Raw genomic sequence first — 14,583 nt, forward strand, 5'->3', positions numbered from 1 at the left:
AGGAGGCAGCCGACCGGTGACGAATCTCATTGATGTTTCTGTCTCTCTTTCCATCTCCCTTCCTCTCTGAAATCAATAAAAATACATTAAAAAAAAAAGAGAGAGGTGTTCCACTCCAATCCCTATGTCCCTAAATGCTAGACTATAGCTACTTACAGAACATACCTTTGCAAATGCTATAATTGATTATACGTTGCTTGAGATCAGAGGCCTGTTCTATCCATTGAAAGTCTATCTCTTCTTGCTAACATAGTTCCTGACATATTAGCTTGCCATAGATGCTGCCCAGTAAATAAACGAACAAACAAATTCACTAATTGTCTAAAAGACAAGCAACTGCTACTTAGCTATTGCTTCCTAACAGAGAGATAATTAGGTCAAGATTAGCATCTTTCCTCTTTTGCTTTCCTCTTTTCCATCTCCAGGCTTACACATTTATCTAAAACACATCTATTTTCAATTATTTGGCTTTAAGAACAAAACCTATTCAAGACCAATTTCTTCACCTACTCCCATAAACTGAGAGCTGACCACTCAGCACTGTCTTGCTGTTCGTACCACCGACCACTCCTCTCTACGGGCGCTACTCTCTCCTGTTTGCTCAAATCTAAAACCTTCAGGCGCCGTGAACTGCTAACACTACTCGTGGAAACTTCATAAAGGGTAGTTCATCCTCACCACCTCCGCATTTCTTTCTCTTAATGTCCACTTCCAATTAAACCTCAAGGCAGAATAACCTCAGATTTTAAACTACTTTACAACCTAATTAGCATCTGTTCATTCACTCACCCAGTTTATCAAAAATAGAGAGTTTCAGTCCTTCCCCCGTCTCACTTTAGGGAAAATAAATCGCCATGGACTATAGATTCTGTCTTTTTTGGCTGAGTCCATTTACTTCTGTTTTCAGTATTTGATTCTCTTTGAAGCCACCCTTATTTCTCCCCTGGATTATTGCCATCACCTCCTTACTGCCGTCATTGCATAGTCCACCTTCTCACCGAATGCCGTCACTCTAGCCAGGGGGACACTGGTGGGAATGTGACTGAGGCACCCCTGCTCCTATTCCTGTTAGCGGAATATGCAGGCAGTACAGTTCCATTGTTAAAAATATAAAGTTGCAAAGAAAGACACCAAGCTCCACATGGTTCTACTGCTGGTGCCTGGCCCATATAATGCAAATCAACTTTCGTACTGAACCACGTTTGTTTTGGCCTTTGCAGGAAGAAAGAGAAGAGAGCTGTCATCTTGAGAAGCGCATTTAATGAGGTGTTAATAATGTCCCCCCTCCTTTCCTGTACAGAGAGGGTGAATAATGCTACCACGGCCTCTCCATGCGTCTCCACTCCTCATTTGAAAAAAGGCCAGTGAATTCTGATGGCCCTTCGCACCGCTGCTGGCTCTGTGGCTCTGTGGCGTGTGAAAGGCAAACGACAGTGAAGCCACACGCACAGCACCTGCGGGCCCCACTTCTCAGCGCAGCAGGGGCGCAGGCGCTTCTCTGAGGGGCGCAGAGGGGGGGCAAGCACAGCGCACCTGCAGCGAGAGGGTCTGACGTGCAGAAAAGTTGTAAGAATGTGGTAAGAAAAAGAGTACAAATTGGTAGTTATGGGGATGTTAACTACAGCATAGCGGATGGAGTCAACAGAATTGTAGTAGCTGTGTGTGGTGTCAGATGGGTACCAGATTGATCAGGGCGATCACTTTGTAAGTTATATAAATGTCTGATCACTGGCTTGTACACCTGAAACTGATATTGTATGTCAACTGTAACTGAGAAATTTAAAAAATATAAATCATTAATTAATTAACTAAAAGGTGGTAAAAAGAACATGTCCACCTTGATAGGATCACCAGAATTCGGGAACCGTATGTGGGGCGGTGCTGTGGCACAGCCTGGAAAGTCAACAAATGTGCCCATGGGCCAGACAGCGTTGGGATACAAAGCATTCTGGAAGCCTGAGGCAGAGGAATTCAAGAAAAATAATCTATAATAAAGAAGGGAGGAGCCACAAACTTGTGAAAAAATGTGTGTTTTTCTTATCTAGGCAGGCATTTTCATTGCCACCCCCCTCCCCCCATCATTCCAACTGTGTGGCAGACACCAGGCCCCTGCAAAGAAAGAGGCTGGGATGAGAGTCCAGAAAGAACCACGGCGGGCAGGGCGACGGGGGAGGGCGTGGGACGGGGTGGGACGGGCCATTGGGGGGAAAAGGGACATCCGTAATATTTTAAACAAAAAGAAAATTAAGGGGGGAAAAAGAATCATGAAAGAAACCTGATCTTACCATACAACCCACCTTTGCACTGTGGTAGTTTGTTGAAGCCAGAAATAACCTGGCTCTTGGGGAAAAAAGTGTCCTACGTGACAGAGGTAAGAGATGATATTTAAAATTCACTGAATATTTATCAAAATGTGAGTATTTTAAAATGTGAAAAATTCCTGGGCAGAACTATGTTTTCTGGTAAGTATTGAGATTCCATTAGTTGGCACATTGAAGTTCCTTTGTACCTACAACATGGTCAATAAAGTTTAAAATATTAAAGTTGGTCTAAATGATTGGTTTAAATACTATAGTATCACTGGTATCACTGAACTGAGATTGTTTAATTCATATCTTAATTCAAACTCAGAAATAACAGGCAGGGTAAGGGAATGAATAAACCCTTGTATAGCCAGTTTAAAACCTCCTTATGTTCCAGAAAAAAATAGTGAATTATGTCTTTTGAAAGTCACTTTATTGATTCGGCCAATAAAACAGAGGAAATGAAAATGTTAAGATCCTTGAAGTTATTATTAAATAACTGCAAGTTATATTAACAAACTATCTTTAGAGAGGTAAAAGGCCCTTTATTTTATGTGTGAACAATTAGACTTAGAAAGGAGCCTTTCCTATTAAAAGGGCCATGAAAAGGAGGTTTACTGTTAACACAAACACGTGTGGGAATAATCTCTGTTCCAGCTTGTTTCTGAAAGTCAGATTTTCCTTTAGGCAAAAGAAATAAAGGTATGGAACTGGGGATCTGGTATTCAAGTTTTAAATTAAGGATGGTCCAAATGGAACTTAATGCCTTTCCTCAGAAAATTATATGCAGACTGTTTAAACAGATCTCTAAAAGTTTTAACATTTTTAATATCATGTTAAATATAAAGCTTTCCTGAAACACCACCATTCTCTCTAATGAGGACCCATGTATGTAGCCATTATGTTTGTGAAACCAAGAATATATTTAAGGATATTGGAAAAATTTAATTTTAAAACTTGAACCTGGAAGTAGACTGGTGTTAGATAAATTAGTCAAATGTTTTTGTTTTTATCAGCTGCATATATTCAATTCTATTCATACAAAAAGCTCTCTATTCTAGCTTTTAGAGGGAAATAAGCATGGTATTAGGAATTATATGAACCAAAGCCATCGTGTGCCTTCATTACAAATAATCCTGTTTAATATCCTCATATTGATTTCTTTTTCTCTGAGGTTTCCATTCACTTATTGACAAAATTCCGTCACAAAATTTTTAAGAGAAATTTGGGGAGGGTGTAGAAAACATAATAGTTAGGTTAAATATAAAACTTTATGTCCTCTTTGCCTCTGTGCTAATTAAATGTTGACATCATTGTGTGCTCCTACCTTGCAGATTTCTATAGTAATTTGAGATGATACCAGAATAAGCATTTTCATTATGGGGAAAATTCTTGTCAAATCCAAACCTCTTCCACAACATTTTGATGATAATGACAACAATAATGATAATAAAGTAATAATCAAGTCAACCTTTACTGTTTATTATGTACCAGGACTTTCCATATTATATCACCGTATCCTCACAGAAGCCTCATCATTTTAGAGATAAGAAAACTGAGACTCGGGGAAGGTGATTATTTTGTGAGTAATCACAGTGCTAGAAAGTGGATGAAGCTAGAATCTGAAATTGTGCAGCCTGGTGCCTGGGAGCCTAACCACGATGCTCTCACGCCTCCCTGCATTAACCTGCCCTAATGCACTTTCCTAGTGGGTTTGAACATTGCCGCCACAGAACTCTCAGTCTGGACCTTGACCAAAGTCTCTACAGACTGATCTGTTGGGAACCTTTGATCAGGTTGCCCTTGCTTTTCCTCTCCTGACAGGCACCTGTAAACCCCGTATCACCACAGTCTCCTGTCTGACTAACATGGGCCAATATCCTGTCACGTATTCCCTTCCCTTCCCCCACCTGATCCTGTGGGTTCAATATTTCTAGCTTTGATAATTTACCTGCAATATAACACAGAGGATATTACTATAAATACTAAAGGTATTTTGATATTACATATAATTTCTTTTCAGCTGAAAACATTCCTATGACAGTATCCTCATTTAAAGATGAAACTTCCAAATGCAATAAGGCAATATTTGCATTTGTGAGACCATATCATTATTATAAGAGAAATCAGTAAGGTAATACAAGCTTCGTGTTAAACTTTATTTAATACAAGTTGAGAATTGTTAGAACTGAAGTGGCCCGTAACACATGAGTTTAAATAATTACTGTCTTCTCCTATTTATAGAAAATGGCCATTCAATTGCTACTGCATTAGACTTCTAGAGTATGAACCCAATAAGGAGTATTATGACTTATTCATTTTAATTCAATCCCTTTCACTTTTGATGAATAATACAACTTCTTGTCTACTCTAATAACATGAAAAAGAATCTGAAAACATTTCTACAGTGTAGTTCTTCTACTTTATCAGATTTTTTCCTTAATTTATATTTCCCCTTCATTTATTTTCCTTTGTTCATTTATCGTTCTAATACTACTGAGTGGAGTTTTAAAGTATTCCAAAATTGGTGCTTTAGTCAAAATCTGTGTTTCTTTCAGCTAATGCTTCACACGTACAACTTTTTAAGCCAGCATCCTTTTGCTTCAACTGTCACATTTTAAAATAAATTAGAGACTCACAATCCACTGGCTATTGATGTTCATGAATTAATTGACTTGAATGCTGTGGCTTTTTTTGATCTAAGCTATTTTCTCAGGAATACTGTGATTTACTGACATTAAAGGGCAGACTGAGCAATGAGTTTCTGGAACTACATTTATATAAAACTGCACCAGTAAGCCAAAGAATGGCATTAATTGCACTTGAGGTATTTGCATGGCAGGAGGATGCTAATATAACATTTCTAGTAAATATCAAATCTCATATATTATCATCAGAGTTATTCAAATGGAGGATATTACTTGGTTCTCTTCAGCAGATGTAGTTAACAGCTACTATATGGCAAGTATTTTGGAAGATATTAGAAAAAGTCTATTAAGTATATTTAAAGAAGATAAAAGTGGATATAGTCTGACTTTAGATATATATATTCTTCTATTCCCTTCACTATAATGGGAAAAAGTTTTTGATATTCACCTTTACCATTTAAAATTAAAAGGCAAAACTGTTATTATAGTTTTAGCCTAGATAAATAAACACATGTGCCTACCACACCAGGCAAGCTTCGTTTTCTCTGATTCATACATTGCTAAAATATTTTTTTGAATGAGCATTGGCATTTATGTCCAAAACAGATATGGTACTCGACTACATGGGAGTGAAAGTAACTGTTAGTAAAGAATAGATATAATATCTCCACTGGTGGTTCAACTTTTTAAAAAGTATTTTGGGAAAAAAGATATGCCATTCCAATTGAAAATTAAAATTTGTTAAGACACTAGGAAAATATTCTCTGGGTAAAGAAAAAATGTCAAGTGGTGTACAGTATTATAAGAAATTTTTCTGAAGATCTTTGTCTCAAAGCAAAAACTTACTGAATTAATTGTTTAATAGAGTTCAGCTTACTTTGATAAAGCGTAATAAATATCCTAAGTGACTGTAATGCAGAAAGGAAATATCAACATTTATAGACATTGTTCTCAATGAACTTACAATCTATAGTATGAATAGGTATGAAGAAAGTGAAACAAAAGGTCATTAGGGCCTTATACCAAAAAAAGATAAAATATTTACTCTATGCCTTTTAAATTTTACTAAATTTCCTTTTCTCTAATTTCTTATCCTCCCACTTTTTTTTTTTTTTTTTTTTTTTTAATTCCACTACTGGCCACTGCTGTGTAAAGTTAACAGCACAAGGTCTTAGTCACAGAGATTTTAAACCCCACAGGTCCAACCTCTCAATTTATAGGGCAGGACTGAACCCTTTCCCAGCTTTTAAGTTCTTTAAAGAAAAAATCCCTAAGAACTTAAGATTTACCCAACCTAGTCAGATTCAAGAGCAATATGACACATTATTAAATTCTGAAAGGCAGTCTTAAAAGAACATGACCACACTTCACAAGTTCTATATCAAAACGCATGAGTCAGGTCTATCTACGGGCTTATTCCCTTAGTTATCCACTAGGTTTCTAAATTTCAAAAATTAGCAAAGATGTTACTTAGGGTACCATATTTTTTTATTTTAATTCCACATATAACAAAACATTTCATATGTCTAAGGTTGATTTTAACCTTAAGGGGTTTTTATCTTAATTAAGAAAATTAAGAGAAATTATGAAATTAAAAAAATTGATAAAGAAATCCTCTTTATGATTTTGTACACTTTATAAAATATTTAGCTTCCCTGGACACTAACTATACATTTAACTAAATGGGAAAAAAGTGGAATAAGGAAAGATAAAAAAGAGGAAAGGAAGAAAAAATGACCTTCTTATATTTCCAAGAGTCCACAAATGGGTGGATGCTAATAATACAAAGTGAGAACAACTAGAAAGGAATCAGTCTGTGTTTTACTATTAATGATGTAGAATATTTGTGTGAACAGAGAAAAATCTAACTGGGGAATGCCAATGTTTATTTAAATGTCACTGAGAACAAAAACTAATAACTAAGCCTTCAGGTGGGTGCATGTGACTATGTGCATCTAGGTTCTGAGCTGGGCAGAGTGGGCTTGAAGCTGCAGTGTGACTACACAGCAGCGCCTCCCCGCTCTGGAAACACAGTTCAAGGATGCCAATTATGGCCCCAAATGCTATTTCCATACGCTTTCTTACCTACTCTCTTCATATAAATTAACAGTGAGGAAAGAATAGAAGTTTCTAAAAAGGAGACAGTTTAGTTTCCTTTGTTTTTCTGAAGTGAGCAAATATGATGTTTAGCTTAATGGCTTTTATTCGCATCGAGTAAGTGCTTGCTGACTCGACACATAATTCTACCACAGCAACCTTTTCACAGCACAAGATTTTGAGAAAAAAAGATTCAAGATTAGAATGAAACTAATCACAAGGCTGCCTTTCCATTAAACAAGCAAGCTGGTAGCCTAGGGCAAATCAAGTCCTCCCAAATGGACTGATTTCAGAGCTTGGTCTAAAGACCAAGTTAGCAGGTGGTAGTTTTTTGTTTTGTTTTTTTCATTGCTTTAATTTTATTTCTGCACCAAAACCATAGGGTTTTTTTTTTTTTTGTTTTTTTTTATTGCTTGTTTGTTTGATCTTGTTTTTATCTCAGCTGCAAGATTAAAACTTTATTGGGGCATGGTGACGCCAGGTTATTGCAGTGCCTGGTTTGTTCTTACAATTGTTTTACTTTTGTGTACATGTGTGTGAGCATGTGTGTGAGAGTGTGTAGCAGAATATGTTGAAGATCCATCTCCTTTAAGACTTGACTGTCCTGCTTGAAGATTATTTTTTCTTAATGGCGATGAGAGATCCTGAATACGTTTTGTCAGTCATCTCAACCAAACGGTATCTAGAAAAACCACGTCCCTTCTCCAATCATCAAAAAACAAACGAACAAAACAGCTACCAGTTTTGTTGCCATTCTTTTACAAACCCCAGTACATTCTAAGCTTCTTTCTTCTTACTATCACTCTCTGGAGTTCATACAAATTTTTAGATTTTTTAAAAATTTCTCCACGTTTATGAATTTTCCCTTTTGTAAATCTCATAAAAAAACCCATGCACATCTAAAACCTCTTTTTCTTTTCTTTCTTATTTTCATTAATGCTGTCAATATCAATTTCAAAACCTTACATACCCATGAGTCACAATGTAAAATAATTTTTATTTTTAGCTTAATTCCATCTAACGAGAAAAGAACTAGGAGTGACAGAAAAATTACAGGAGTTTTTAGTGTTTAAATGAATCTTTGATATATTTATCTTGTTGAATCTATACATTTCATATATAAGAAAACTGAAGTTGAGATTAAGTGGGTTGTGTCAAATCACACAGCATGAGGAGTTAAGATCAGCTATGTGATTAAATATTTAATACTATTTCTCATGAAAAAAATGTTATGATTAGTCTCTAATAGAAATAGAAGGAAATACTAGCCATAGTTAGAATTTTAAAAAAACGTATTTTACAAATTTAAGAAAAAATATATAAATAGAAAGTTTTTATGTCTGCAATAAAAGTAAATATGAAACCATTAGGCTGTCATTCTCAAGAATTTGGGAAGAAAATTAAAATATTTTATAAAATGGAGAAAGTGGTTAAGTATGCTAGATTAAAAAAAGAGAGAGAAATCAACATGGGAAAGTCAATAAAAACAAGTTTGAAGCACTATTACAAAGTTTCCGTAAAAACTGACAATTCACAATGCTATCCTATGTAGACATAATCTAACATAATTTTCCAGACTAGGATTATGTCTTTAGATCACTTAAACTGAATTAGATAATTTCATACATCTGCGTGCTTGATGAAATAAAATTCTCATTTGCTCTGACGTGAGCACATGCAGCTATAGGATGTGTATCGTAATTATGATTAGAGTATAAAAGCAAACAAGAAAAATGTCCCTGTTCAATAGGAAATACTGAAAAACCACATGCCACAAAATTTGAGATGTTTATTGCTTTTTAAAAATTATATTAAAAGCTATGTTTGAGACAAAAATTAGACCAAAATTAAGAGCAAGAGCCTTTTTTAGAAACCAATTGAGCAGGTTATAAAGTAGGTTTAGATCACATGAATTCCTGTATGATCTTTAAGAACCTCATCAGAACCCAAAAACTATGCAGAGTGCTGAAGCCGTGAGAAACTTACTTGAAGTTTGCCATTCACTTGAGCGCCTCCAAGAACAGAACTGGAGCGCAGACCGCTATCCCTCCTTTTGGACCAGGAAAATTGAGCCAGGCAAATAACTGGGTCATTGTTTTACCAAACTGGAAGATCCATGACACACAAATAGCAAAGATGTCAAAAGGCAGGCTCTCCCCGATTTCAGCTCTGACTCACTGCTTGATCAGTATCTGGATTAACCAAGCATAACCCAGGAAGTGTAAAGATGATTTCAGTTCTCTGATTGAGATGAAGTACTGGAATAAGAATACAAACACCTTAGCATGTATTCCAAATCCTCATACTGAGCTATTTACAGACAGGGAATATTTACCAATGCTATCCAAAGAGTATTTCAGATAAGAGTCACTCTGAAGTCTCAAGGTATAAAAAAACCCAGTGAAATAATAGAAAAAAGCTTCTATAACCTGAGAAATATTTGTCTTTTTAAAAAGTTAATTAATTAATTTTTAAAAAATATATCTTTATTGATTTCAGAGAGAGGGAGAGAGGGAGACAGAAATATTAATGACGAGAGAGTCATTGATGGGCTGCCTCCTGCACGCCCCCAACTGGGGATGGAGCCCCCAATCCAGGCATGTGCCCTGACCGGGAATCGAACCCCGATTGCCTGGATCCTAGGTGGCTGGCTGCTCACCAGCTGAGCCACGCCGGACTGGGCAATAGTTAAGTCTTTAGATCAATAATGTTCAAGCAATACAAGACAAATACAAAAAGAAATTTATAAAATCACCCATTCACATACTCATCCATTCACAAATATCCCAGATGTTGAAAATATGCCAGTGAAAGAAACAGATCAAACTTCCTACCCCAATGGCACTTAATTCCCAGTAAAGGCAGACACAATATATTAGTAAATTATATATTAGAAGATAATAAATGCTAAGAAGAAAAATAAACATGTAAAAATTGTTGGAAGGAAAAAAGTTGGATCACATTTATAAGTTATATGGTCTGGGAAGACCTCCTTAAAGATGCAATATTGGGACTAAGGCTGACAAATGTGATGAAGGGCTCCATAATATCTAGGGGGAAGTATTCCACATATAAACACAATCTGTGTTCCATTTCAAAATATATAATCCTATCTTGAGGTTTTTAATGTCAATGAAAGAGAAAATAGTATCATAGATATACTCAGGAGGAAAAGCAGAATTCCTAACAAAAGGTAATGCAAAACACCAAATTTTCCCTTCTCCAGTACAAATAACAAACTACTATAGAACAATATTTACCAGTTCTAGAGGAGGAAATGTGTGTGTATAAAATTCTAACTGAGTCAAGAGTGTCATTCATGTTTGACAATACCTAAAAGTCATTTTTGCTCATTCCTGAGTTCAGGAAATCACCTTATTTAAATATCTTACTTAAAAATATCCAATATATTGAAGAAAATAGATTGAAAGTTTAATGAAATATTCACAGAATGGAAAGCAGGTTTTGGGGGGAAGAACTCCGTGTGGAAGACTGAAACGATGTTTCATTTTTTTGACTAATCATTGTGAATATAGTCATACAAGTCAATGTCAAAATGATTTTCAGAGGTAAAGATGGTTTATTTCTGTTATCACTTGGCTCTCTGGTGGCACCGATTTACAGGTAGTATTAACTTATGCTTCTGATCATCACTGTCTTTGTTGGGCTTTGTCCTTGAAGCATGTATTTTTGAATAATTAAAAGCTTGTTTTAGTAACGTCTTCCTTCACCTAGTAATATCATTAAATTCTATTTGGTGCAATATGTTGTTACCAGTCTTTGACCCCTTAAACCAAATTTCATGCTTGAGATTGCTTGGGCCATCCAGGTAACTTCAAGTCCAAATGACAGGGAGCCAGATGCTAATCCATGCAAGGACTATTTTAGCTTCGTTGTCTCTGAACCTTACTCTGTGGGTAAACAAACACACAAACAATTATATATACATACATATATATATATACATCTACATATATATGTATCTATTGTCTCTGTAACAAATTACTATAAACTTAGTGGCTTAAAACAACATAAATGTGTTATCTTACAATTCTTTTTTAAAATTAAATGTATTGGGGTGACATTGGTTAATAAAATTACATAGGTTTCAAATGTACAATTCTATGATCTATCATTTGTATATTGCACTGTAGGCCCACCACCCAAAGTAAAATCATCTTCAGTCACCATATACTTAACCCCTTCGCCCTTTACTACACCCCACCTTCCTTCCCTTTGGTAACCACCACACTGTTGACTATGTCTGTGTTCTTCTTCTTTGCTCATCTTACAGTTTTTGAGAACAGAAACCTAAAATGAGTTTTCAGGGATGGGTTCCCCCTCAACGATTTAGCAGAGAATCCACTTCCTTGCACTCTCTTGCTTCTGGAGGACGCCTCTATTCCTTACTTGTAGCTGCCTCTCCCGTATGCAAAGCCAGCAGCAGAGCATCACTAACCTCCATCTGACTTTGCTGCCATTACCATAGTCTACTGCAGCCCTTCACAAGGACCCTTGTGATGACAGTGGGCCCATCCAGATAATCCACATATCCGGGATAATTATGATCTTTAATTCAGTTATGTCTGTAAAGTCCTTCTGCCATGGAAGTTAATATATACTTATAAGTTATGGGGATTGGTGCATGGGTCTTTTGGGGCCATTGTGTATGTGCATGTGGTGTGTGTGTGCGTGTGTGTGTGTTCATCAGATCATCTTGGCTGTGGTGCAAAAATTCATTAAGTTTCTTTCTTTTTATTTATTTTTTGCTATTGGGCTATAGCTTATTTTACAGATTAAAAAATCAAGTGAACATGAATTTCCTGTCATTTGGGAAAGAACTGCCACTAGAAAATGTATATGAACAACTAGCTATTCTATATAAATGCAAAGTTTTACAAATTTCTGTTCTTGGAGTTAATGTAGCTGCATACCTTTGAAAGAAGCAAAAACAAATCTATGCAATAAAAATCGCTGAGGGCTTAGAGAAGAATTTATCTGAAAAGAAAATATAAAAATTTCAGAACAGATTTTAGGCTTTTCTTAGCGTTAAGAAACCTCCAAATCCCTTCTAGCATGCAGAAAGTGATCCTTGAGCAATTTCAACCTTTTGGGTGCTTTCATCCAAGAGAAATTTGGGGAGATTTTTGCCTGCGGACATCAAAAGCACTAACTCCGATAATACAAAATGCCACTTATGCTCCTGAGCTTTCCACCACTGTATTCAGGGAGCTCTCTCATTGAGTGGCCTTCTGAAATAACTTTGGGTATGCTGAGATACTATTTAAATACACACAGAAGCTGCTGTTTCAAAAAGCTTTCAAAAGCAACTAACTCGAATTACCAACACCAGCAAAATAAACACTACTTATATAATCACGGAGATGATTTGTGAAAGACAAACACTGTTGAAACACAAAGGAGAGGCAGACTAGAGGGGGAAGGAAGACGTCTGTTTAGTTCAGTCCGATATTCTCAAACACATGGCAGGAATTACTGGCATCATCAGGACTGGTGGTGATGTTATAGATCGATTTCCAGAATGCAACTGTAGATAATCATGACCGAGAACCTGAGAGCTTGAAAGCTGTCTGTAGGCATGTGCAATGAATTGTGGAGAGGAGATAATACAGCACAAGCATGCACTGTGAGGGCAACACTGGAGCATTCAGTACATCATCATGAGCTGAAGGTGGTTATCAGTAGAGAACTGTGCACAAGTGCTGGAGGAAAAATAAAATTTTAAAAATGCATACTGATCAAATAGGACGCCACATTATGACATAAATGAGGGGGAGGCAGAAGATTAGAAAAGAGCAGATAGAAATAAACAAATATGTACATCTAGATTTGTCTTTATATATGGGAAGCAAATCTTATATTTCTTTTTCTATATTTTGTCAAACGCACAAAGGAAAAAAGCCCCAGGGCAGGCGGAATAAATGAGAAAAATGAAATGACAGAAAGAATTAAGTCTCAAGTGGCTTGGCTAAGCAAATTTAAATGCCTGGCTGTGTTCTTAAAAAAAACAATGTGGGTTGGCTGTGTGTTTGTTTGTTTCCTTTCCTTGGGATTTTGGTCAGTACTTGTTATTTATTTTCCACCATTGAGCAATTTTTGTTTGGTAATTTTTGTTTCAGTTTAAACGAGTGCATCCTTTTAGGGGCACTCTACAGGGATTTACATTCATGTGTCCAGTGGGGCACAGATGACTTTTTCCCTAGAGCACACTGGCAGAGATGATAAGCATTTTCTTTTTCATTAGGTCACTTAGTAGCTACTTTGCAGAATTAGTTCTTTACATGTTATTTGGCTCTCATGATATATATAGTTACACGTGACATGATTTGGGATCATACTCTAAGAAAAATGACTGTCAAATTACATTCTCCTAAGATGCTCCTCATACAATTTACAGTTTTTCTCCCAGAATTTTTAGCACCACCTTTGTAATGCTGGCCAGCTTGGGCGTGAGCATAATCTGCCTTCCTGCTTGTCTGCGTATCATCCTGACACCTGACACCCAGGGGACTGAAGCCTGCCCAACGCTGCGTGTCCTTCCAGGCCTTCCGGAGGTTGCCTGGAGTGATGTTACAACATCAGACATTCAGCTTGAGTTGACACTGAAACATCACTTGCAGGAAACAGCGGCTTTGGGTGTAGTTTTACTTGGGCTGTGACAACTCCATCTAATCCCCTCAATGACATACCTGTGGTGATACCATTCGTCAATACCTTATTCTATCACTCTTTTATTTACTTAATTACTCATCACCGACCCGGTTTTTCACTTCATTTTTCCCATTGCCACTTTGGACATGTACGTTCAAAACTGAAACAGGATTCCCTATCTTTAATAGGAAAGTAATAAGTAGTCTTCGTTTTCAAGATAAACACACGCAACTACCATAGGAGAGAATTCTGAACACTGCCTGTTCTACCGCCGTGTAAGTCAGCTTACCTAATAAAAGAAACTCGCACACATTTCACTGATTGAAAACGAATGCTTGCAAGAGCACGGCAGAGGGTTAAAGAGGGAATTTTAGAGAGAGAAAATCAAGGCATGAATGAAGAGTAGATTTTAAATGTAACATTTATTTACATACTAAGGTAACTCCATGTATATTCCTTGTCATTACTGTAAGACACAAGGAAGTTCAAGGCGACGCCCCTGAGTTTTTGGCCTCCCAGACCATCACTGACTTCACCTTTGATTCCTTCCAAAGGGCCCCTTCCAACAGCTCCGGTTTATTGCTGTACCAGCTCCCGCTGCACGGCTCTGACATTATTCCGCGCAGTGTCGCCGTGATTGCATCAGGCGTCTTCCAGGGGAAAAGCCCTCGCCGCAGTCTCCTAGGGAGGAGAGGAACAGCTTCTGGCCTCCTTGTCACTGCCCAACAGAGCCACATTGCTACCTGATTTCCAATCCTGCCGGCAAGCCAGGCCAGCCACCAATTCAAATGACAGGTGGGGGGGGGGTAGGGGAGGGAAAATGGGAAGAAGAGAGAAGGCTAGGTTTAAATGGCAGCTTGAAA

Source organism: Miniopterus natalensis, chromosome 4 (assembly GCF_054644295.1).
Source record: "Miniopterus natalensis isolate mMinNat1 chromosome 4, mMinNat1.hap1, whole genome shotgun sequence".
In the NCBI taxonomy this organism is placed as follows: domain Eukaryota; kingdom Metazoa; phylum Chordata; class Mammalia; order Chiroptera; family Miniopteridae; genus Miniopterus; species Miniopterus natalensis.